Source organism: Chiloscyllium plagiosum, chromosome 29 (assembly GCF_004010195.1).
Source record: "Chiloscyllium plagiosum isolate BGI_BamShark_2017 chromosome 29, ASM401019v2, whole genome shotgun sequence".
Lineage (NCBI taxonomy): Eukaryota > Metazoa > Chordata > Chondrichthyes > Orectolobiformes > Hemiscylliidae > Chiloscyllium > Chiloscyllium plagiosum.
The window spans coordinates 16,392,556-16,419,372 of NC_057738.1; the positions used below are offsets into that span (position 1 = coordinate 16,392,556).

Sequence of the window (26,817 nt, forward strand, 5' to 3'; positions counted from 1 at the left end):
AATCTCTAAGTTGAGTTGCCATGGTTTCCCAATCAAAACTGATTCCCTGGTTGATTTCTATTCTGTGATGATATGTCTATTTGGAAAAGAACTGACGTATGATCTTATTGCTGTAATATCTCCACTGGGGCGCCAATGATGGATGTTCCTCAGCTGCCTAACTCATTGAAAAGTAACTGCAAATTTACCCAGAGGCAGGTCCTGATCTATCCTGGGAGACCTCTGGGCATAATTTGTAACAAGTAAGTTAGTACTTACTGCTTGGCAGTAAAATATCTATCTCCCTTGCTTCATGCATTTATGAGAGTGCATAATATCTCATTTTGGTGTAAAATTGAATTTGAGAAGCATTTTCAGACTCGGATAGGTCTGATAGAATGGGAACTCAACAAACTGGTAAACCACGGCAAGACTATTCATCCAAGAATGGGGTTCATCAAGAATACTGTCATGGTTATGATCTCTAATTAAATACAAATTTATATTCTGTATGCATGTTATATTTATAGATTTTTTGATTCATTTTAGGTTTAAAACCAGATTTTAAAAGAATCTTATTGAGATAACTGAAAAGGTTGTATCTATTAACATTTTTCATAACCTCCAGACATCTGAAAATACTTGTACGATTAAACACGTTCTGAAACAATGATATAATTGCAATGAGGAAGCCCAGCAACCTCTGTGCCTCAGCAAGATCCCACTAACAACAATGTGATGCAGAACAGATAATCAGACCATTATGTGATGAAATAAGTATAAATATTAGCCAGGAGAACTCCCGCTGAAATGGGATCTTTAGCCTGACAGGGTTGACGTGGCCTCGGTTTAACATCTCATGCAAGGTGCAGCAGTTACAACAAAGCAATACTCCCTCAGTACTACACTTAGATTTACCCTTACAGTAACAAGAATAGGATTTTGAATATACTATCATTTTGGCACAATTGACATCTACTTCAAGTTGTGCCAATGACATTGATCTTCTTCTCTTCAATGGTTTCAGAAGCCACATCAGAGTTTAGGGACAGTACATAACAAGCATATTAAACTGAAACTCACATCTACAGAATCAGTTAAAGTGCGTAGAAGATAATTTGTCAATAGAACCCATAATTTTCTGAATCAGAAGCTAAGACTTTGTAGTCAGATCCAATCCTGATAGTAAAGAATCAAGTAAAGATTGCAATGAAATACAATCCATATGGGGACATCAGTGAGGCTCAGCTAATAAAAAATATCCCCATTGAGTGGTTGTCAATAAGACTTTGAATATGGCATTGCAAGTACATGGTAATACTGACTTGGTAGCTTTCCAACTAACACTCAATATATCCAGCTGAATGAGAAGTCCCAAGTTGCTGGGCGATTTGTGATCTTTGCCATGTTTTGTATAAGTTGAGTATTTTTCTAACAGTTCATTGTTATCTCAGCTCTTCAGTGAGCTTCAGAAAGAAACATACTTGTATGCAATCAGTACTCTGACAGCATTAGTTGTTAAGATCACTGCTTATCTGTATTATAAACTTGAGGTGAACTGCTCCAGTTTGACAATGCAATCAGAGGTCATTAGAAAATAAAATTCATCCAGCAATAAGGAAATGTTGTTTAGGTTCCATGTTGTGGGAGGGAGTGAGTGAGATTAACAAGTTTCACTACAGGGTCAACATACAGTTACACAGCATCAGAACTAGGGTTACAATTGTACATCTGGCTGCTTTATAGTCCTCATCACTTAGAGAAAGTGGCGGAGCCTTCAGTGACCTCGTTGTTATTCCATGGTATACTCTTCTGAAATATTTCACCTCATTGCTTTCTCTGTGTTTAAAAAACCTTCTCAAAATGTTTTGGAGAGGCCAAGTTTCTGGTCACCACTAGCTCCTCTTCCCATTATGACAGAAAAGAAAGAGTTTACATGCGAGTGTCGGCCCTAGGCACTTGCTCAGGTGGGAGTGGAACTTATACTTGAACAATTTAGCAACAGCAACAGTTGACACTGCTCTGCTTGGTATCCATTGTTTTGTATTTTGGATATGTAGCTGAGTGAAGCATGCTATGTTTGTGGCAATGATCTATTCTGGCCAGAGCAAAAGACTACATGGACCACCTACGGGACCTAGCCCATAGTTTGAGATTACGCTCTCTGGTATTAGACTCTACCAGAAGGGGAAACAACCTTTCTGCATCTACTTTGTCAAATTCACTAAGAAATTGTGTTTCAATAAAGTTGCCTCTCATTCTTCTATATTCCAATGAGTACAGGCCTAATCTACTTATCCTTTCCTCATAGGACTGTCCCTCATACCTGGCTAAAACAAAGACCACAGAACTGCAGATAAAAGCAAATTACTGCAGATGCTGGAATCTGAAACCAAAAGAGAAAATGCAGGAAAATCTCAGCAGGTCTGGCAGCACCTGTAAGGAGAGAAAAGAGCTGACGTTTCGAGTCTAACTGACCCTTTGTCAAAGCTCAGAACTGCGGATGCTGGATATCAGAAACAAAAATAAACAGAAATACTGGAATAACTCAGCAGGCCTGGCAGCATCTGTGGAGAGAAACGTTTCAGGTCCAGTGATCCTTCTTCAGAACTGACTGTAACCGGGAAAAGGTTGGTATATATGCTGAAGATGGGTTGGGAGGAGTAAACGATAGGTGGAGATGGAGCCCAGAGAGAGAGAAAACATCAGTTGGATAGACAAACGAATGGATAATGGTCAGTCTGGGAGAATTTATAGCTGCTAATGGGGATGATTAGTAGTTGACAACATACTGTTTGTGATAACAGCCCATGTGATGACAAGGTCTAGTGTATGGGAGTTGGGAGAAGATACTCAGGCCCTAAAATTTCTGAACTCTACATTGAATCCTAAAGGCTGCAGGATCACCAAGTGGAAAATGAGATGCTGTTCTTCCAACTTGTAGTGAGCTTTGCTGGAGCACTGCAGCAAGCCTGAGACAGAGATCTTGGCCAGGGAAACAGGGTGGTGTGTTGAAGTGACAGGCAGTAGGAAGCTTAGGGTTAGTTTTACAGACAGAATGTATGAGTTCTGCAAAGCAGTTGCCCTGTCTGCATTTACCTCAATGTAGGGGAGACCACATTGTGACCAGCGTATTCAGTAGACTAGACTGAATGAAGCGTAGGTAAATCACTGCTTCAACTGGAAAATGGGTCTAGGACTTTTGATAATGAGGAGAGGAAGTAAATGGGCGGATGTTATATCTTATGTGATTGCATTTTTAAAAATTTATTCATTTTGTGGGATGTGGGCACTACTGGTTGACCAGCATTTATTGCCTGTCCCGCATTGCCCTTGAGAAGGTGGTGGTGAGCTGGCTTCACAAACTGCTGTAGTCCATCTGCTGTGGGTTAATCCATAGTGCCGTTAGGGACGGAATTCCAGGATTTTGGCCCAGCAACAGTGAAGAAACAGCGATATATTTTGAAGTCAGGTTGGTAGGTAATTTGGAGGGGAACTTGAAGGTGGTGCTATTCCCCAATATTTGCTGCCCTTATCCTTTCAGATGGAAATGCTTGTGGGGTTGGAAGGTGCTGTCTGAGGATCGTTGGTGAATTTCTGCAGCCCATCTTGTAGATAGTATACACTGCTGCTACTGACCATTGGTGGTGGAGGGAATGGATGCTTGTGGATGCAGTGCCAATCAAGCAGGCTGCTTTGTTCTGGATGGTGGAAACAGTGAGGTCTGCAGATGCTGGGAATAGAGTTCAGAATGTGTTGCTGGAAAAGCACAACAGATCAGGCAACATCCAAGGAGCAGGAAAATCAATGTTTCGGGCAAGAATCCTTCATCAGGAATCCTGATTTTCCTGCTCCTCGGATGCTGCCCGGCCTGCGGTGCTTTTCCAGCAACACACTCTCGATCTTGTTCTGGTTGGTGTCAAGCTTCTTGAGTGTTGCTGGGGCTGCACTCATCCAGGCAAGTGGGGAGTATTCCATCACACCCCTGACTTGTGCCTTTTACATGGTGCATAGGCTTTGAGGAGTCAGGAGGGTGAGTTAGTCACTGCAGTATTCCTAGCTTCTGACCTGATGTTGTAACCATTGTGTTTAAGTGGTGAGTCCAATTAAGTTTCTGGTCAATGATAACCCCCCAGGATGTAGATAGTAGGGGATTCAGTGATGGTAACACCATTGAATGCCAAGGGATGGTGTTAGATAGTCTCTTATTTGTGATGGTCGTACTCTAGCATTTGTGTAGCATGAATGTTATTTGCCACTTGCCGGCCAATCATGGGAAGATGCCATGGGGCTGTGAGGTGTTGGATGTGGAAGTGGAGCGGACCAAGGTATCCCAGAGGGAATGGTCCCTGTGGAATGCTAACAAGGGAGGGGAGGGGAATATGTGCTTTGTGGTGGCATCTTGCTGGAGGTGACAAAAATGGCAGCTAGTGATCCTTTGGTTATGGGATGATAAGTGAGGACTGGGTGAACCATTTCAATGTTGTGGGAGGGAAAATAAGTGGTGAGGGCTGATGTGCAGGAGATGGGCTGCAGATGACTGAGGGCCCTGTCAATCACAGTGGTAGGGATCCTTGGTTGAGGAAAAGGTGGACATTTCGGAGGCCCCTTTGTTGAAGCTGGCATCATCAGAACAGATGTGACAGTGACAGAGACAGAGGAACTGGGAGAACAGAATGGAGTCTACAGGAAGCAGGATGTAACCAGAAATTGCTGGAAAAACTCAGCAAACTCAGACTCGTTGTGTCATCCTCACCATTTTTGCCTCTTTTTGTCATTTGCAAACTTGGCTATAGTGAATTCACTTTCCTCATCCAAGTCATTATTATATGTTGTAAATAATTGTAGCCCCATGCTGATCTCTGTTGCATGCCATCAGTTACACATTGCCAAACTGAAAATGGCTCATTTATCCAAATTCTCTATCTTCTATTAGTTAGACAATGCCCTATCCATGCTAGTATACTATCTCCAACACCATGGGCTCTAATCTTAAGTAACCTAATGTGTGGTATCTTAACACCTTGTGAAAATGTTATTATATCACATCGACTGCTTACCTTTTACTTCTCTTGTGTGTGACCTCTTCAAAGAATTCTAGTAAATTTGCCACACAAGATTTCCTCCTCATGATTCTGTTTGACCATATTATGCATTTCTAAATGCTCTGCTACTACATCATTTATAACAGACTAAAACATTTTCCCAATCACAGACATTAAGCTAACTGGCCTATAGTTACCTGGTCTTTATCTCCATCCCTTTTTAAAATAAAGGTTTTATGTTGGCAGCTTTACAATCCTCAGGCACTTTTTCAGAATCTAAGGCTTTCTGGAAGATTACTACTAATGCAACCACTAGCTAGTTCCTTCAATACCCTGGGATGCATCCCATCAGGTCCAGGGGACTAACTGATCTTTATTCCCCTTAGTTTCTCAAGCACTTTTCTCTAGCAATATTTGTTGTATTTATTCCATCCTTTTACCCGGTGAGTATTTCGCAATTTTTGAATATTATGAGCATCTTCTACAATGAAGATTGATGCAAAGCATTTATTCATCTACTCTGGCATTTCCTCACTCCCCATTATTATTTTCCCAGCCTCATTTTCTGAGGGACCTAGGTTCATTTTGGCTTCTCTCCCTTTTTATATATTTAAAGAAGCTCTTGGCGTCCATCTTGACATTACTTGCAAATTTGTCCTGAAATTTTACTTTCTCACAATTTTTGGTAGTTATTTTTTGTTTTTTTAAAAGCTTCCCTAATTCTTTGACTTATGATTAATCTTTACCACGTTGTCTTTCTTTATGATGCTGTCCTTGACTTCACTGGTTAACTATGGTTTGGATTATCCCCTTCCCAGATAATCGTTCATCCCCACCAGAATAAGTCTTTGCTGTGAGCCATGAACTATTTTCTTAACCATCTGCCATTGTTTCTTAATTGTCATTAAACCATTTTTCCCAGTCCTCTCCAGCCAACTTTGTTTTCATTCCTTTTTAATTATCCTTAGTTAAGATTAACACAGTTGCTTCTGTGTTATTTAGCAGTTTTTAAGCTTAGCACAGTCGTTCCTCCCTCTGAAACTTAATATTAAATCCTCCCATGTTATAGTCACTGTTTGTGAGGGGATCTTTTATTAAACTCGAGATCATTTATTAAACCGACCTCATTACACATCACCAGATCCAATATAGCCTGACTCCCGACTAGATCCCATCACAAATGATTCGAGGAAACTTTCCCAAATACTGTCTATTTTTTCTTCCTGATGGCTTCGTCTGCCAAGCTCACTTTCCTCATTTATATGAGGAATAAAGTTACCCAAGATCAATGTAATCCCAATTGCATCATAAACCCAACGATTAAAACTACTTTGTCGTTGATTGAATGTATGATGATTTATGAAATGCATATGAAAACCAATCTGGTTAAGTGTCGTCAGGGAAGTGGTAAGAACAGACTGTTCTTTTGTATGGTCTCAATCACAGGGTTGTATCACTATGAGTTGCATTTTGTATTAGCTGAAATACAAAACCACTGAGAAAACCACGGTTCCATGCACTCGTAGGTTATTAAGAATGTTCATATATATGTTCTTTCCAGCGGGAATTATTGGGTTGTATGCATCATCTAGAATTATAGAATGGTCAAATTTACTTCCTCCCTTGAACCCGTAACACCAATATTACCATCCTGATATAGTCAAATTCAAAATAGTTCAAGGACAAACCACTGAATAATGCCGCAAAAAATATTGAAACTACATTCAGGGTATTCATGTATTCATCTATGAGCAGTAGCTAGCTCATAGACCAGATCATATGGACATTATGGTTATGTCAATGGTCATTCAGTTCCCAATGTCATCAAACAAATGTTCTGAAGGGGAGCAAAAAGTAAAGCAACTCTGATGACAGTTTTTCATCAAAGGGTTCAGCTTTTCAGTTTTTAGTTTAAGATGATGTAAAGAATTCAATTTTCGGTTATTAGTTTTTGTATGCTAATCACTTTTAACAATTTACGGACTGGGATTGATGTGATGGATGCAGAGGATGAAGAGGAGACCTTGAAAAATCATAAGGTAGAATAAAATTTCAAGAATGCTGTGCAAGTGTGGAAGGACAATGGACAGTGCATCTGTGAGATCTCGATTCAATTATCAGTCTCTGGCTTGTTGTTGAAGCAGCTGAGCACATGAACAACTCAAAAACAAAACACATTTCATTTGGTTAAAACATTGTTCTATTTTTCTTTAACATTTATTTTAAAAATAAACAGATATTGTGGTGCACCCCAGCATTAAGTCAGTTGTAATTAATGCACTGTCTAATTGGGTGGCACGGGGCTCAATGTTTAAGGTTGCTGCCTCACAGCGCAAGGGACTTGGGTTCAATTCCAACCTCAGGCGACTGTCTGTGTGGGTTTCTTCCGGCTGCTTCGGTTTCCTCCCACAATCCAAAGATGTGCCGGTTAGGTGAATTAGCCATGCTAAAATGACAATCGTGTTCAGGGATGTGTAGGTTAGGTGCATTAGTCAGGGGTTAAATGTAGAGGAATGGGTCTGGGTGGGTTACGCTTTGGAGGGTCAGTGTGGACTTATTAGGCTAAAGGGCCTGCTTCCACACTGTAGGGATTCTATGATTCTAACTACAGTCACTTTCACTTTCAGCAGAGTAGCAGCATTCGGGCCCAGGTTTTGAGCTCAGGGCTCGTCCGTTCCATCTGCCGTTCTTTTTCCTTCTCCTTTTCTCTTTCTTATCATTTTGCTCATTATTTATCTTTACTTGATGGGACAGGTCCCCTGGAGTGTTAGCAGCGGCAGGTGCAATTCCTTCTTGGAATGTCAAAAACGACAGGAGTGGTTCCTTCCCGGCACTGGTTTCTTAGCTGAAATGGTGGTCTCATGAGGTGACAGCAACAACAATGCAAGCCAGAATGAAGCACCGACTACTTCGGCATGGTGGGCCCAATGCCGAGTTTGAGCCCAATTCAGGACCCAGCTGCTTCAGTGGCGGCTGCATTGCAGAGATTTGCCCAGCGTGGACCCATGGCAGCAATTACGTCAGTGGAGACAAAATGGTACTAAAGAATGGTGTCACGGTTCCAGCCTTGGTAATGCAGCTCCAGGCCATGTCTGGGCCTGGGTACCTGCCAGCGGAGGTGGTGGTATTCTGGCTGCAACAGCTTGTGGGAACCCAGGGCCTCTGAGTGTTCACGGGCTGAGGGATGGATTTGGTGGCCTTGATTTTCTGACAGCGAGGACATGTGGCAGAGGCAGGAGAGTGATGTGAACTTTTTCTTTTCTTATGGTTGTTGCTTTTATTTCTGCTTTTCTTCTTAATCCTGCCTTTTATATACTAAGATAGTGCACATGTTTCACTGTACTCCTGTACTTGAGTACACATGACAATAAAATCTAAATCTAAATCTACCTGCCGGATTATGCTAATTAGTTTTGTTTGGTTACAATATGCACTGATCTCTTTCTGATCTCAGCTTGTGTTGGAAATTTGCAATGAAATGACAGAATATGCTTCATAATGGGTTAAATGATCTCCGCTTTCAGTAGAAAACATAACAACGGGTCTGGCCGAAACTTAAGGCTCAAAACCTGCAGAATCTGAGAGACTGCTTGTGTTTCCCTGAAAAAACGATAACTGATATTCACTGTGCAGTACCAAGAGCAGTCTACAGATGGTTACTGGGAGACTTGCAACACCATAACAACAGACATACAGAGACAGCCCTGGATTGTATACACTTGATAATTATTTGCCAATGTTGAATGCTGTATCGAGGCAAATGTTAAGATAAAAGTCTGGCAGGATTTTCAAATAAGTAATTGGTTCTCCAATCCTGAAGTAACAAAAATCTTTGAGATTTCTGCACTCCTCCAATCTTTACTTCCTACACGATTCTGATTGTCATCACACCACTATTCAGAGTCCTGGCTTCAACTGCCTCGTTCATACGTCCATAATTCTTCCCTCAACATATCTGCTTCTTTGAAGATGTTGCTAAAAATCAAGCTCTTTAACCAAGCTTTAGATATCAATTTTAATATCTCCTCACATAACGCAGTGTCACATTTTCTTTGATAATACTCCTGTGAAATGCCTTTGGGCAGTTCCTTATATTACCAACAGTGAACGTGTCTTCAGATACCAAGATCTGGAGTTCTGGGACATCTTCCCTCCATCTCTTGACTTCATCTGCCTCCTTTATGACCTGCTTAATCCAACCTCAATACCAAACTCTTGATCATTTTACTTTAAATTTCCTATGGCTCAGTATCATACTTTTTAAAAATATAATGGTCTAGTAAATGACCATGGAACATGTTATTATATTAAAAAAGCCACATAAAAATAATGTCACTAAAAGGGTGACTAAATGCATTCTGTAGTTCTTGATATTTTTAATTGTGTGCTCTATTGCCAAATCTAGAATTCCATGTTTAAAACTTTTACCCTGTTTTTAAAAATATACAAATTATTATCTTTACTGAGGGCAATGTTCTAATAAAATAAAAATACAGTCTATTCTCCATTTGAAGTATTGATTCAGTTTTCCCATTTGTGCAATGTTTTGCTTAATTTGCAAAATTTAAATGCGTTTTGAACATTAAATTATTTTTAACTCAGCTGAGCAGACTGGAACTGAAGTAACTCTGAACAGAGTTGGAAAAGCCAGCTGGTCTGTAGTTCGTGGGACCAAGAAGCAGGAGAGTGAATCTGTTCTGGGAAAAGGGCCTTTTCATAGAATCACAAACAGATACTGGATAGGTTAAGAACTCCATCAAATACATTCACAGAGAAAATGGCAAGAACTTGGCAGTAAGTGTCCATGACTTTGAATTATTTTCAAAATGACAAAGGCTCCGATCCTCCCCTACCTTTCCAAAATGTATCATAGCCAGTTTGGTAATGCTGAAACTGCATAATTAATAACATGTGCAGTCCAAGGCACAGTGTGCTTCTTATGGTCAAGCTATTCACTGTAATGGTGCAATGGTTAATATGAAAAGGTATGTATCAGTCTGGATTCTTGTATCGTCCCGGGCAGAACTTATATCTAAAAAGAAAGGAAGTGACAAATCATATTGGTGGGTGGCACAGTGGTTAGCACTGCTGCCTCACAGCGCCAGAGACCCGGGTTCAGTTCCCGCCTCAGGCGACTGACTGTGTGGAGTTTGCACGTTCTCCCCGTGTCTGCGTGGGTTTCCTCCGGGTGCTCCGGTTTCCTCCCACAATCCAAAGATGTGCAGGTCAGGTGAACTGGTGTAGTGTTAGGTGAAGGGGTAAATGTAAGGGAATGGGTCTGGGTGGGGTGCGCTTCGGTGGTCGGTGTGGGCTTGTTGGGCAAAGGGCCGGTTTCTACACTGTAAGAAATCTAATCTAATATTAATTGAAACTCAAATTTTAACCTAAATACAAAAAAAACCAGAAACAAAGACTCGCTTTTAAAAAGCACCTGATAATCTAGCCAAGCATCCCAATATACTTGTCTTGAGAAAATCAGCATTGGAAAGTTTTCACGTTAAGTCACAAAAGGAGAGTTAATTAATGTTTGGTCAAAGAGCTAAGATTTAAACAGCATCATAAAAGGAGGAAAGTCAGAGATAAAGGAAATGGACACAACTAGAGAAGGCATGAGAGGGTTTAAAGTTTGACATTTGGAAATCTGACCACCAATGACAGCAGTAATAAAAATCAATGATGCACAGAAGGTGGGAATTAGAGGGCTTGAGGATATTACAGGAATAAGGATCAAGGCATTACGGCAAAGTCAATGTAAACCAATGCAGGGATTTTGGAAGTGGGAGTTAGGACAGAGGCAGCAGAATTTTGGGTTAGCTCAAATTCATGGAGAATTGTAGATGAAAAGCTGGTCATGAGACAATATTAGAAATTTCCAGTTGTCTGTGTGTCTGCAACACTCATCACTTCAAGCAATATTGGTCGGGAAATGGGGAAGGGTTGAAAATGGCCAAAGAATCTAATAAGGCCAGGATCACCAGGGTCCTGCCATACTTGAGAGCAGGATCTCCTTAAGCATTTCTGGATCCATTTCTTTGTGGCAGAAAGTTAGCTGGTTGGGGTTATATATGGGCACGCGGGACAATAGTTCCTTGCAACATTGGGCAGGAGTTGTGGAGAATGTTGGTCTTTTTGTTGAGGTGAGTTCGGGAGATTGGACAGTGCACCTGGGAAGGAGAGGCTCGTGGTCACGATGAAGTAGGGAATGGCTATGGTTGGTAAAAGGGTGACCTTAGAGCCAGAGGTTCAACTCCTGCTCCTTGTGGCCAATAACAGGCTAGTGAAACTACCAGCCCACATAGCAACTGTGGATTTCAAATCAGTCTGCCAATTACATAGTAGTACTCAAATTCACTTAAAAGGGAAGAGGTCTGAGTGTGGTGAGCTAGGATTGCATTTCAAGCACTTTTGTGATTTAACTATTACCCCTCTCCCTCATGAACACACCCATCCACCCCCCCACCCCAACCTGAAGTCAAGGGGAAGTGAAGGCAATTTAATAATGAGGTCATAATGTCAGTAACTCACCAAGGTTTATACAGTTACCTAAATAGTTGTGAAAGGTTTAATTGCTTTTCCTTTCATTACAGTGAATCATTAACACAGAATGTTACCACAACACTGTTTGACTACTGATTCATTGATTGATTCTACCCATCAACCTATTTCGTAGACATGTAGAAATGTATAATGGAAGAAATAGTTAGCACAGAGCAAACAGAGACACTACTTATCTGCAAATCACTCCAAGTGATTCTGGCTGACATTCAATCTGTAACATCAGCTTTCTGTCCAATGTACAGGTTTACATATTGTCCATAACACTAATGTGGCTTCTGAGCAAAAACTGCTGAGGAAGACAGGGCTAAAGAAACATTTGGAATATATGAAACCAAAGCCAACAGAACTAGGTGCCAGTCAAGGCTAAGTGGCAATATTTCCATCTCAGAGGATCGAGGATTGTGGGTTGAACTCCTACTCCAGACATGTCAGTGCAGTAAAACAAGACTGTGCTTGCTCTCTCCATAGATGCGGAAGATCCCAAGGCACCATCTTGAAGAGGAGCAGAGAATTCTCCCCAATAATCCACAATTCTCAACCAGGTTAATTTGCATGGGGCATTATCACACTGCAATTTGGAGCAACTTCCTGCGCACAAATTAAGTGCTGCGTTTCCTACATTATAATAGTGATTCTACTTCAAAACTACTCCACTGGCTTCAAAGTGTTTTGGGATATCCTGGGGTTGTGGATCTCAGAAATACTTGGAACACTGCAGGAGTCCATTCAGCCTATCATGTCTATCCTAGTCAGGAGAAAGCTATCCATCTTAATCCTACTTACCAGCTCTAGGTCCATAACCATATCCATTACAGCATTTCAACTGTACATAGTGATGGAAGTTTCTAACCCTATCAACCTTTCAGGCAGTGTTCTGGAAACTCATCAGCCTCTGGGGAAAAAGATCTCCCCTCAACTGCTCCGTAATCCTTCGACAAATTGCTTTAAATCAAATCTGAATGGTTATTGACCATTTTGCTCAGGAAACAGGCCCATCCTATCCACACTATTAAGGCACCTCATAGTTTTACACTCCTTGATTAAGTCACCTCAGTCTCCTTAAAGGAAGCCCTCAGTTTATCTAATCTTTCCTCATGGAATAAATCCTCCATTCTGGGCAATACCCTCATAAATCTCCTATGCAAAGTTTGTCACACAATCACATTACTCCTGTAATGTGGTGACCAGAACTGGACATTGTATTCTCCATCTGTGGCCTAACTAAGCTTTATAGACTATTAGCTTAACCTCCCAGATCTTAATTCTGAAAGCCAGTTAATGAAGCAAGGTATTCTGTGTGAGGAAATTCTCCCTCAATTCTGTCTTAAAAGGGTGACCCTTGCTGTTAACTTGCACAAAATGTCCCAAGCAAGAGGCAGATAGAGATACTGAGAAAAGACAGGGCAACAGAGAAAGAGACACACACACAAAATCATAGACAGCTGTAGCAGCAGTTAGTGGATGGTAATCAGAAATAGGAACTTTTGCTTACACACTACCTCCAGCTGTACCATCACTAACTGTACCAGAACATGATGGTGTGGGTCATCTGCTCACTGCTTCTCGCAGATGAGATGTCGGACAGTGGGAGCCATGTGCTGAAATTTTACTTTCAATGTAGTAGTTTCTTGAGAAATCAACTGAAGTTTTTCCATTGCTAATTTTTAATCTTGTGATGGTGAAAAATCAAACCAAAATATTTTTTGCTGTAGACAAGGGTAAGGTTTTATTAATAACCAACTTTCACCACCTTCTGAATATATGCTGAAAATAAACAACAAACAGCATGATTCTAATTAGTTTCGCACTATTTGCTATGCTCATCAGACACAAACAAATGTGTAATTATCGCTTTTAGACATTTTATGGACTCGGCAAAGTTATAAACAAGCAGCTACTGACTCTACAAGTTGTAGTCTTGAATAATGAATTGTACTTTTATTTAAACTTATAAGCAATTTCCATTGCACCAAGGAAGCGAGCAATGAGCTGAATGCCTATCCTGTTGATTTGTCAACATCTAATACAACATCTAATTGAATAATTAAAATCTGACCCAAATGGTCGCAAGTTGAGTGACCAAAGCCACCCAAGAAATCTCAACTGATGTGATTACCATGAGGTGGGAAGTTTGTATTCTGCCATGACAGAGTAAAGGCCAGCCCAGAGGATGAGTCTAGGAGGCCAGTCTTGGGCCAGGGGCCAGAGCACAGAGTGGGAGGCAGTCCGAGCCTAGGCAGGCTTCATAGACGAGTTCCGGAGACAAGTCCCGGATCGGAGGCCAGTGCATGGATGCAACAAGGCCTCAAGTTCTGAAGTCCAACGGGCATGGACTCAGTGACAAGGACGATAACTTGAGTATTTTTAAAAGATACTTTTTATTCTTATTCTGGACTTGGAGTAATTCAAGTGATTTTTAAAACTTTGTATTCCTATGCTAAACTAGTCTTCTACTCGTTCAATTTTGTAACAAACACTTAAGGTATCTGTACCTCGGCACCCTGTACCTAAGATGGTGTCAAAACTGTGACATCACAAACGTTTCATTGCACTCATTCAAATAAAGGCTATTTTATTCTATTCAAAGCTATCAGTGGTGACATGGAACATCACACCTGGAAGTGAAGCTGGTGAGAATGCTTTTTTCAGGAAAACAAGAAATACTGGAACTAAGCATCTTCAGGAGGGTGCTGATGTATAGAATCTCGTAGGTTACTTACATGTTTAAACTAAGCCCAGTATGCCACACTACTGAGTTTGACTAGAGAGATTCCTCAATCATTAACAACCATCTGTGATTCTGATATTAAACAGATTCACACAAAGTTAATTGATACAACTGCAGGTGAAATAAATTGTGGAAGTATTCTCAGAATAATTATAATTTGGCATGCAATACCTAAATACAAAAAAAAGGCTCTAGGTATAGAGATTTTAAACGGATTCTCAGAACATGATGACTTCAGTTTAAAAGTTTTCATATTTGGTTCTTTATGATAATTTTTTCCCTAAAATTGTTTCTTAAATGAAACTTATTAAACCCAGGCTACAGAAGAATCATCTCACAGTTCTTTCCAAAAATTGCAGAACACAGCGCACTAATTCAATTATTCGCACCATAAAGAACCCCAATGAACAAATCTAATTCATTCTACTACACAAATTACCAATCTAGCAATCTATTCCCTTCTATTATATACGCATCAACCATACCTTTCTACTTTCAAAACATCAGTGTACACATCATCAGTAACCCAATACAATCTACCACGCAGAGCATCAGTGTGTCAATCCAATCTCTTCTGCTATTCAGAAACTTATGAAAAAGGATCACTGGACTTGAAACATTAACTCTTCTTTCTCTACACAGATGCTGTCACACTTGCTGAATTTCTCCAGCAATTTCAGTGTTTTTCTTTCAGATTTCCAGCATCTTTGGTTCATCGTTTCATTTCGCTGGTTAGATGCATCCCTAAGGAGCATTAAATGATGCTCCCTCACCAACCCCCACCTTTCCAAAATATTAAAACTTAACAAACAAAAATACTTGGAAAACATTTTTAAAATGTATTTGGCATTATGGCAAGTCCTGTATTTACCCAACCTGTACACATTTATCGTAGAATCATAGATCAAAGTCCAAAGATATGCAAGTTAGGTGGATTTTTCATGCTAAATTGCTCATAGTATCCAGGGATGTGCAAGTTAGGTGGATTAGCTCTGGGAAATACAGGATTACATGGATAGAGTGGAGGTTGGGTCTGGGTGGGATTGTCTTCAGAAGGTCTGTGTGGGCTCAATGGGCCGAATGGCCTGCTTCCACACTGTAGGGATTCTATGATTCTACAGAGACTTGGCAAACTTACCATTCACCCATAACCACATAATTTCTTTGGCTCAGTGAGTGCTAAAAAACACGTCCTGTAACATATCTTGACTAACATAATATGCATTTGGTGAGATTTCAATGTAATAGCATTAGTGCAGCATTGACATTTCATGTAAATTTAGCACCTACTTTGCACACAGCAAGTCACAGATTGCTGCATGCAATTATCAGCATATTCATTCAATCTTTCAAACCCCAGCTCTGATATTCTACAGCTGATGACTTTCACCCCATCACTGAAATATAACCCTGGAACTGAGCTGTCTGTTTCATAGCTGCAAGTTCAAAGCTCCATGACATGGCTGACTAGCCTGGCAGTGACAAAGGGCTTGATGTTGAACCTGCAACACTTGTGTCCATATCGTTTCCTGGGTTTTGACTGATGAATGTTTTAATGCCTGCAAAATCAAACCACTGCTCACCCTTCGTACAAATATCAGAGTCATTAATCCTTAGAAATGATTCCAATTCCTCAATGTTCAACTAGATTGCTGAAGAAATTGATTGAAGTAGTAATTAAGCAGTTCGATAAACCCTTAATGCATTTCCAACCAGCATCTCCATATTATTAGCAGTTTTATTTTTTCAGTCACATCCTTATGATGGTTCAGTTTATTTATTCTCTGTCCCAATACAATCCACATCCATCTCATTTCAGTCTTGCCAGTGCTCTACATGAATGGCCTTTGTTTTTCTTTTACCTGAGTCTATTAAAAATAAAGAAACTAATTTAGGTTACAAAGGGCACTACAATATTTTGGAATTACAGACAAATTATTTAATACAGTAGAAGTTCTGATACTATTGCAAAGCTCATTCTGCATGTTATTAATTAGTCAGGAGAATGTTTTGGAAAACATTTCTCTACAAGTTTGCTGAACATTTATTGGCAATCATGAGCAGCAAGGAGGAAATGGTGAAACTGTAAATGGCTCTAAGTGAGCAGAGAAGTCAGGTTACAGGATTATGAAATTCAAAACAGTAGTTAAGCTGAAACCAACAACATAACGCCAGGGTTGGTATACCCTCTGAAGTTTATGTTTTAATAAAGAAAAGGTTGTCATGTGCGATTTGACTCGCACTTGAGACTATTATCTGAAAACCAAATGCCTTGAAGCAACATACACAGAAACTCTGATGTGGAATGATGTGTGTGCCACACAAAATCACTTCCAAAGTCCTGAGCAATTTCTGTGGACAAGAATCTGGGAAAATCAAAGAAAATAACCTAGATAACTGAGCAATGCTCACAAAGATCTATCACCAAAATCTGGATATTACATTAAAAGTGTCACAAAGTGACACTTGAATGTGCATGTCTCAAAGCACTGATACCCAGTTTTCAAAATGTTATTTATAAATAAAAGGAGAAAATTATAACTGGTAATCTTTTGAGTATCATTTTAAATAACGGCCAGCATTTGAAGAACCTCCAAAAAATACAGGGGTAAGGAAATAAAGTAAGTCTGAAAAATATTAATAAGAAAATTATGGGAGAACAAAAAATAAAAAATCAAAACTGCAATTGGCCATTCTACTCCTTGGGTCTGTTGCATCATTCAATTAGTTTGTGATTGATCTTATCTTCAACCTTGCTTCAATTCTATATTGATTAATATAATCAATTAACAATTATTTAATTGGTGACCTCTGAACTTTGCCTTGTTCTTGGTCAACATTATTTGTAAAATCTGATTCTACAATGGGTACATAGATTTGAGCAGAAGATCCAAGCTGACAGTCCAGAGCAGTTCTAAGTACTGCACTGGTGAAGATACTGTCTTCTGTATGACCTTTTAAATCAAGCCTCCATCTGCCCTCTCAGTTGTGCAAAAAATATTATGGTGCCACTCGGGGAAGAGTAGCTGAGCTCTCCCAGGCATCCAGCTCAATATTTATTCCTCATCTAATATCAAGAGTTTCTGCACATTATCTCATGGTTACTTGCAGGACTTTTCAGTGTGTAAATTGGTGGGTGCATTTCATCGATTGCATCTGTGATGATGTCACAGTAATGTTAGTTGCACAACTATTTGGAATAACCAGTTATCATAAACAATATTGTATAAAGTTAAGTTTGCTTCTTTTTCAGATACTGAGCTGAAAATGTGTTGCTGGAAAAGCACAGCAGGTCAGGCAGCATCCAAGAATCGACGTTTCGGGCATAAGCCCTTCTTCAGATATCAGGGTAGAATTTGTATTAATCAATATATGATTTTCCTTCATTTAGTAACCTGCATGCTCAAGGACATTAATCTAGCACTCAACATATAGAATACTATCAATTGTTTAAAGTCAATATCACATTCCCAGATCAGGTTCAGCACAATTGTACATGGAATTAACAGTGTTCCTTTACCAGTCTCATCTGTTGAACACAGATAGTTTAGATTGTTTGAACCATCCATTTGTATATGTCCTCTCTTTTGTGTTAAGGTGTGTCCAATAATGAAATGCCCACTAGAAATTGGGCTGAAGCTGCAAAAGCTAGATGACACTAATGATGAAGAGTGGATGCTTCTGACTCAACAGTTTAGGCTAGATTCCAACACAGGTCCTAGAAGTGGAAAAATTATATAGTGGATCACTCAACAACATTTGAGTGTCTCCACAAATAACTACCACTCTGAATCAATTAGCAACAATGCACAGTGCAGTCAGATAACTCTCTGTATGCACTCAAAATTAAAACATCACAGCATTTTCATAAACACAGAGTGCATGCTCAGTTATTTACCTAACAGCTTCTGCAAAGTAACAAAGTAGTAATACATCACAAGATTCTGCGTATGGGGGATGCATTATGGGGATATAATACAAGTGCAAAGAGGAGGATATAAAATGTTCAACACCAACTACTTGCACCCTTAACAAGTACAGCATCCCACGGTGTTTCAAAGGAATGTTATCAGATGAAAACTGACAGAGAGCCAAAAGAGGATGAGAACAGGTGACCAAAAGCTTGGTCAAGGTTATAAGTAAAGAATAAAGACAAACAACAAAAACGTATTTGTGTCACTCCTTTCAAAACATCATTAAATTCCAAAGGCTTTACACAAAATTAGTATTTTTTGAGTTGGAATCACTATTCTAATATAGAAAACACAGCAACCAATCTACACAGCAAGATCCTACAAAGAGCAAGTTAAATGACCGGAAAGTCTGACTGAAGCATGGAATAAGGAATAAATGCCAAACAGGACTCCAGGGAGACTCTTCTTCAAATAAAGCCAAGGGCGCTTTTAAGGTTCATCTACGATGCTGTCTCAATTTGTCATCTCATCCGAAAGGTAGGCTTTAAAAGTGTCTGAAAATGAGGAAAGAGAGCTAGAGAGGTGGATGAGTTCAAGAAGGGAATTAGGCGAAAATAGGTAATGCAGGTGCTGGAGATTAGAGTCAAGATTAGAGTGGTGCTGGAAAAGCACAGCAGGTCAGGCAGCATCCGAGAAGCAGGAAATCGAAGTTTCGGGCAAAAGCCCTTCATCAGGAAGGGAATGAAGAAGGGAACTTGAAAGAAAAGATAGCAGGGATCTGCAATTGCTTAGATGGTACAGAATAGAGGAATTTTATAGCATAACACAACCAGAACCCAAACTGCCTCAAACTCATGGGGGTTGAAAAATATTACATGCAACAGAGAGAAGTGAATTCAGCACTGGAAGATCAGGCTGAAATCAAACACAAAATCAAAGTGATAATTTGTTAGCCAACTCAACAATATTGGAGCATCTGAATGAATGATCACTACTGATCTACTCATAATCTAAGGTGAGAAGAACAAACTCATTGCAAACTGCTTATTCCCAAACTTGATCGGAGTTTGTTAATCCATCCTGACGCATCAACAAATCAGTGTAATTTATTCCAGTTTTCTGGTTTGGGGAATTATAGAGACTTGATTGACATTGAATGATTCCTGATGGAAGATACACATTTTTAAAAATTTTTCTGTGAGATGCCAGCATTGCTGGCAAGACTAGTATTTGTTGGCCAACCTAATTTTCTTTGAACTGAGTCTTGCTAAACCATTTCAGATTCAACCATATTGCTGCAGGTCTGGAGTTACCTGTAGCCAGACCAGGTAAAGATGACAGATTTCATTCCCTGAAGGACATTAGTGAAGCTGATGGGTTTACGAGATTCAACAATGGTTACATGGTGAATAACAGACTTGCTTTTGATCCTAGATATTATTGAAATCAAATTATGCAATTTTCCATGGTAGGATTCCAACTCATGTCTTCAGAGCATGAGACTGGGGTTCTGGATTACTAGTCCAGTGACCTTGCCACTATGTCATTGTGTAAAGGTTGGGTAAATCCAGGACTTGCTGTAATGCAAATAATGTTGAATAACATTCCAACACTCACCATCTATGCTCACATAAAAATAATGGTTATTTGAGTGAGGTGTCCCATACCTGAAAACATTTGCAAAGTCATGCATATCTGAAAACCAAAGATTCCCTAAGTTAATGATTGAACACATAATATTCAAAATCATAAAACAGGTTAGACTCAAATTATCCAAACACATGGACAGAATATCACAAAATCTGTTATTTTCTTCCATTTGAAAGTAAGCCATGTAACTAGTTTTCGTATCACAACATCTCCCATTAAAACAGCTAACAGTAATTAGCTATTAAATGGCTTTTATAGTTGGTGGACCAGTCACAAAGCCTAAATGTTGATGGCTTATAGGACAGCATGGTGGCTCAGTGGTTAGCACTCCTGCCTCACAGCGCCAGGGTCCCAGGTTTGTTTCCACCCTCAGGTGATTGTCTGTATGGAGCTTGCATGTTCTCCTCATATCTGTGCGGGTTTCCTCTGGGTCCTCCCAGAGTCCAAAGATGTGCAAGTTGTGCGGATTGGCTAAAGTGGCCAGGAAATGTGCAGGCTAGGTGGATAAGCCATGGGAAATGCAGGTCACAGGGATTAAGTTTAGGGGAGGGGGTGATTGATCTGGGTGGGTTGTTCTGTGGAGGATTGGTGAAGACTTAGTGGGCCAAATGGCTTGCTCTTGCATTGTAGGGATTCTACATTTCCTTTCTCAGTCACTAAAACACTACCTTTAGCTTAATAAAGCAAAAGAGGAAACACATCATGTATTTGTAAAAATAATTTTAACAATCAACTGCGCAGTTTATGTTACTGAAGCACTTGTGATGTTATTGATTAATTACTTTGCTTTAATCTGAAAGGTGTAGATTACAGGATGGATTGTTAACAATATTCAAGAAACAACAAGGTGAGGGGGCTCTGTAAAATTTGAAAGCTGCAAGCTTAGGAAATGGACACACACTAGATCCTTAATTATTGGCAAATAAGTCCTTGGCAGACTCTTCTTACTGATTTATTTTCCACCAAGTAGTCCCATAACATTGCATCTTTAGGGACATTTTGAATCAATTGTTTCCACTCTCACTACGTGATTGGTAAGGTAATTGTTCAAGCTCCACTCCAGGATTTGAGCACACAAATTAGACTGGCATTGATGAACTGTTACAGATGAAATGAGAGCAAAGCATAAAAAACCTGGTCAAAGTAAAACCAGATTAGCCGTGGGCTTTTACTTCAGCTTTTACTACTGTGGGCAATCTTGCTGTTTATGGGATCTTGCTAAACACAAATTGGTTACAGCATTAAAAGTTTCATTTGTTGCAATGTGCATTAGAATGTCCAGAGGTTGTGAAAAGGTTTACATTTATATACCACATTTCAAAACGTCAGGATGTTCCAGAGCATTTTTTGCTACTAAACTATTTCTTTAAAGTAGTAAATGCTGCAGTGTAGGAAAGTGCAAGTTTTCCTTCTTATTGAGACAAGCTAATGAATCAGGGAAAGTAACAAGAACAAAAACAAATTCGTAACAGATTTGATTTGCAGGTAATCATCAGTAAAGTTACTTGTCACCTTCTGGCATTAGACAGAGCTTTAATACAATTAGCTCATGCATTGCTGTTCAGACTCTCAAGTGCTTTCACACAAAGAGAGAACAGCTAAAGAATTGGTACAGAACCTCTCAGAGTCATTCCTGCAATTTTCAAACTCTTCAAAGAATATGAATCACAAAATCACTTGCTGCTGCCATGCAACTCAGTTATCCTGTTACAGTGCCATTTGACAGATAACCTGGGAGGTGGACTCGAAATTCAGGAAAGCCGCTGGAGACCCACCATCTAATTCCCGTGTTCCCGCAAAACACATATCAAAATTATATGACAGCTAGCAACACAAACAGCAGTGGATCTTTCTTGCCCCTCTTTAGCACAAGCTTAATCATCATGCAGAAAAGGTTTTGAGACACTTATTCTAAAATAAAAGAAAGACAAGCCCCTGCTTACGTGACAGGTGAATCTATTCAAGATTTAACTTGTGCAGCTTTCAGTTAGATCTGTTCATTTGAGATCCAATTAAACCGAAAGAATACTTTCTGTACTGCATTGGAATATGAGTTAATCAGTATTTACACAGCTCTGCTTATTGTGTTTATATTAACAGGAGCACTGCATTTCAGGGGCCAGAACTTTGTAGAGAGGTTGCTGAAATATTGGGACACAACTTTGATACACCATTTGTACAAGACAATGTTAAGCATTGTCATTACAGGAATTATGGAAATAAATCTCACAGAACAAGTAACATATACTGCCTGGGTTTCCTGGATCCAAACAACTTCTGAACATGGATCTGACAAAGAAATTGAACGTCCCCTCAGACAATTCTGTTGCCCAAAGAAGATTAGATCACAATGAACCTTCAGTTTGCTCTGACTATTTACTATCTGACCATCTAGGGTTGGATTACTGAATGCAAATTTTAATGGTAGCAGGCTTTATTTGCATGGATCCATACCCTACTAAGGGCAAAGCCTGCACAGTCAAGATATTAACAGCTTTAATGCTCTGTTGGTGTCAGTGATCCTTCAGTTCCATTTATTTTTATTGATGGAAGCATTTTCCCTCATGGATTAATAGCATCACCATTAATAAAATATATGTTAAGCAGCAGTCTTATCCCACCAGGCATTAGAGTAGTGTAATTGCAAAGTCACAACCATCAGGATATCAAATCTATAAGCTTACAACAAATTAAGGAAAAGGAAACAAACAGGCGGCAAAAAGAAGCTAGGCAACTTGTAAATCCTAGGTCAACACTCCTACCTCTGTCAGTTAATACAAAACAGAGGCATTACCATGTAAATTACAGAATAAAAATAACCTGTACATTCAGCAAACAGCTGCAACCATGTACGAGAAATATATCAGCTACTCACATAGGCACTGCTGGTCCATAGTGACAGGTTGTAAACCTATATTAGCGGAGCTCAAAAGAAAAGCATAGGGGTATAGGTAGGGTATGGAGAGGATGGATGGGTGAGAGGAGAGCAACAGTCTTGTTCCAAAATTATCAGACGACACTACTACAAGAATGGTGTCCCCTATGGCGGTCTCGTAATGCAAGATATTTTACAAAACACCTTCAATCTGTCTAAAGGAGATGAGCTGCTACCAGTTCCAAGCAGCAAAGCTCCAAATCTGAAGAGGAGTGAGCAGCTCTGCCTGTGTTTATAGTGTAATCTCTACCTGTCTACGTGCGGATTGGCTAGTGCTTCTGTACAAACGTCCAATCGTGCAAGATAGCTAAAGATGCCTGCCCACCTCTCCAACATCTCTCGGCAGTACAAGCATTGTGCAGGCACTAACAGCCCGATCTTATGTATATCAGCCTGTCAGGCAGGAGATGGAGGGATATGACAATTAAGCAGAGAGAGAGAGATCAAATCCATTAAAATCACCAATGTGTCACGGAGCGCGGAGAGAGAAAAAGAGCTCAGGCTCAGTAATTACCATTTCCCATTACCATGGAAACAGACTCCGGCATCAAGTTAAGATCTGTAGTGAACATCTGCTGTCAGCCTCATTAAAAGCACAGCCCATCTTTTTATACTCGTTCTTAATTTTAACCCAGAGGCTGACAGAATTCTTTTTCATCTTTTGACCGCGAGCAAGAACATTCTTCTTCTGTTTGTCCTCCAGCGTGATTCTCCCTCAAGACAAAATGCCAAGAACTGGAACAAATAACGTCCAACCCTACAAACCATTCCTTTAGTTTAACTACCTCAAAATTTGATTTTTAAAAATGATCAGGGTTTATGTATTCTCTTAACATCACAGAAAATGGAACATTTTACTTTTTCTCTTTTTTTCAATTTTCTCAACATTATGCCACAATCAGCTAAAGATAAATTTACCTGCCATCGCTCAGATAACACTTTGCTTTTTAATGGTGGCAATTTTTCTGGGAGTTTCACACCAACTTATCTTCTATTCCATTTTAACTATTCTTTTCCAAAGCTTGAAAATTATAGCCTGTAATTTATTTCAGTGTATATCCTCAACTGCCAGCAGAACAGAATTGAATTGACAGACGCAATGTCTTAACAATAAGCTGATGGTACATTCTGCCTATAGACGGTCAACGCTGAGAGACACAATTCCTTCACACCGACCAAACAAAAACCTGAGTTGGTCAAATATCTCTGTCCCCATTTTGTATTGAATCCCACTGAGTGCAGGTGACCTTTACTATACTCATGTTTTTATGAATCAATCCACCAAAGGTCCAGCTGGAAATAAAGAATACGATGCTTCAATCATTGCCATTGAGCATTTTTATAGCTGTGTTGTGCTGTGAAACACAGGCTCTTTATGGTGCCAGCTGAAGCACTCTCTCCTCAGAGTTGGAAGCTTGTACGTTCAAGTTCCACTCCAGAGAATTGAACAGAAACCATAAGCTAACACTCCCAGTGCAGTACTGAAAGACAATCACTTTGGATGTGCCGTCCGTCAAATGAAATGTCAAGACAAGCTCCATGTTGATTGTTTGAAAAATGGAGAGATCTTTTCCTGGTCATTGTCGATGCCTTAGTCTATGCTTTATGTCAGTTGCTATCGACTTATTTATCTCGTTGTGGTCTTAAGTACTTTGAGGTGTGCAAATCACAGTTCTGTTTCTTAAATTACAATGGTGATTACATTTGGAAAACGCTCCTTTCATTGTTGTCAGATCACAGAAGTCACTATACAATTGCAAGTCTTTTATTCTCAAATATTAACACTGAAATCAAAAGAAACTTTTACAGTTCTTGGCTCGATAAATTACCCAATTAATGTTTCAAACTGAACTACAGTGTTTTTAATCTGTTTAAGTGATGGTCTGTGAAACTGGTCATTTCATGGAAAATTTTCTCGTTTTCAAGCCCTGAAATTCAACATAAACTTGATGACAGTCATTAAGACATATTTCCTTTTTTTTAACTCCTTTAATCTACATTACTGCAAGCTTTTAATTCTAACATTTTTAAGTGTTATAAAACATAGCTCTCATTTTGCATATTGAGCAGATGCATAAAGGATGCTTCAGACGGCATCATTAATCTCCATAAAAAACATTTTACTAATAATTCAGAGGAGTCTGACAAGTCCCTCTGGTGGTTAGGTTCCTGATTCGCTCCAAAGCATTAATCTAGGAAGAACAGATTTGTACATCACATTTCTTAGATCACAACTAAACCCTCAGGCTGCCAAACATTTCTTCTCAAAAGTATCAGAGCAGTAGCCCATACATCGAAAGACAGACAGAGAGAATCTCAAGTCCACGGAGCCAGTCTCTTTTACAGATTGTTCCTATCATCAGACCAAATCCATGCATATAAAGAAGAATTTATAATTTATTGAAGGGCTTTATATTAATTCACATGGAAATCTGATTCCCTAATTTTATCACCCGGAAGAAAGTTTTCTTGATTACAAACTGTGCGCTTCATTATTTGAGCACTTTACCACATTGAGCACTTGCATAAATCAATGCATAATTTTGGAAACTTTAACTGAGAAATCTCCCTGCTGACTAATTTACAAATGATTAGAGATGTTTGCTGCCTTCTGCATAGTTTGTTGGGGTTTCCAGAGCAAAGCTCAGGTTGACTTGAAGCCTCAGCTCCTGCTGTTTATGTTACCTGCCATTGAGCACCTGAAGTCTGGTATATCCACTGATGACCATCAGTGACATTGACTAGCTATTGGTAAGCTTTTGATAATGAAGATTGACATGACGAATGCAGGTAGCGCAAGGGTCCCTGTGAACGAGACATACTCCTTTATACTTTGATGCCCCATTAACCTTTTCTGAGACGCCAAAGACTTGAACCCATATTAATGGAGGTGCCATCTTTCTGAAGGCCCAGCCCCTTTTATCCGTCTCAGGTGGACATGAAAGACTTCTGCATGATTTGAAACCAGCAAGGGAATATTTCCCAGTGACCTGGCAAATATTCATCCCTTATCAACTACAAGGAGAGTGGGACTAAACAAATTGCTGATACAGTGAGCTGGCTGGGATTCAATATGCTGAATAAACTTCTGCAGTACAACCATTCTATGAATCGACCTCAAACTGCTTAGTTGGTCATTTATCTCACCGTTTATGTGGAGTGTGCAAATTTCCTAAAGCATCTCTTGCATTATAACAGTGAATTGCCTGTCATTGACTGTAAAGTGCTGTGAGACATCTTGAGATTGTGAAATTAGTGATATAACTATAAATCTATCTGTCTTCAAGCCAAAATTCCAGACTCCTTATGCCTCCCCACCTCTGTACAACTACAAAGATATTATTGCATACAATTGGTTGATCAGATTTACAGAGGGCAAAGTGTCTTAAACACCAACAATACAACATTTCTTGAATTATGCTACATCCTTCTGTTGATTCAAATCAAAGCCTTCATTCATTTCTTACAGCAACTAAATGCTTGTAATCTCACTGTTTTTTGATAAGACCATAAGACATAGGAGTGGAAGTAAGGCCATTCGGCCCATCGGGTCCACTCCGCCATTCAATCATGGCTGATGGGCATTTCACCTCCACTTACCCGCATTCTCCCCGTAGCCCTTAATTCCTTGTGACATCAAGAATTTATCAATCTCTGCCTTGAAGACATTTAGCGTCTCGGCCTCCACTGCACTCTGCGGCAATGAATTCCATAGGCTCGCCACTCTCTGGCTGAAGAAATGTCTCCGCACTTCTGTTCTGAATTTACCCCCTCTAATTCTAAGGCTGTGCCCACGGGTCCTAGTCTCCTCGCCTACTGGAAACAATTTCCTAGCGTCCACCCTTTCCAAGCCATGTATTATCTTGTAAGTTTGTATTAGATCTCCCCTTAATCTTCTAAACTCCAATGAATACAATCCCAGGATCCTCAGCCGTTCCTCATATGTTAGACCTACCATTCCAGGGATCATCCATGTGAATCTCCACTGGACACGCTCCAGTGCCAGTA

General features: G+C 39.7%; 1 protein-coding gene across 8 annotated transcripts in view; it reads right to left on the reverse strand.

Annotated features, from left to right (window-relative positions):
• Positions 1-26,817, reverse strand: part of elmo1 (engulfment and cell motility 1 (ced-12 homolog, C. elegans)) — a 277,185-nt gene that overhangs the window by 29,389 nt on the left and 220,979 nt on the right. The window contains exon 1 of one of the 8 annotated variants that reach the window (XM_043719209.1): positions 22,750-23,031. The exons of the other annotated variants lie outside the window; for them this stretch is intronic. The gene's annotated coding sequence lies outside the window, so the exon portion shown is untranslated. Of the gene's footprint in view, positions 1-22,749; positions 23,032-26,817 lie in introns of those variants that run through there. 8 annotated transcript variants of the gene reach the window in all.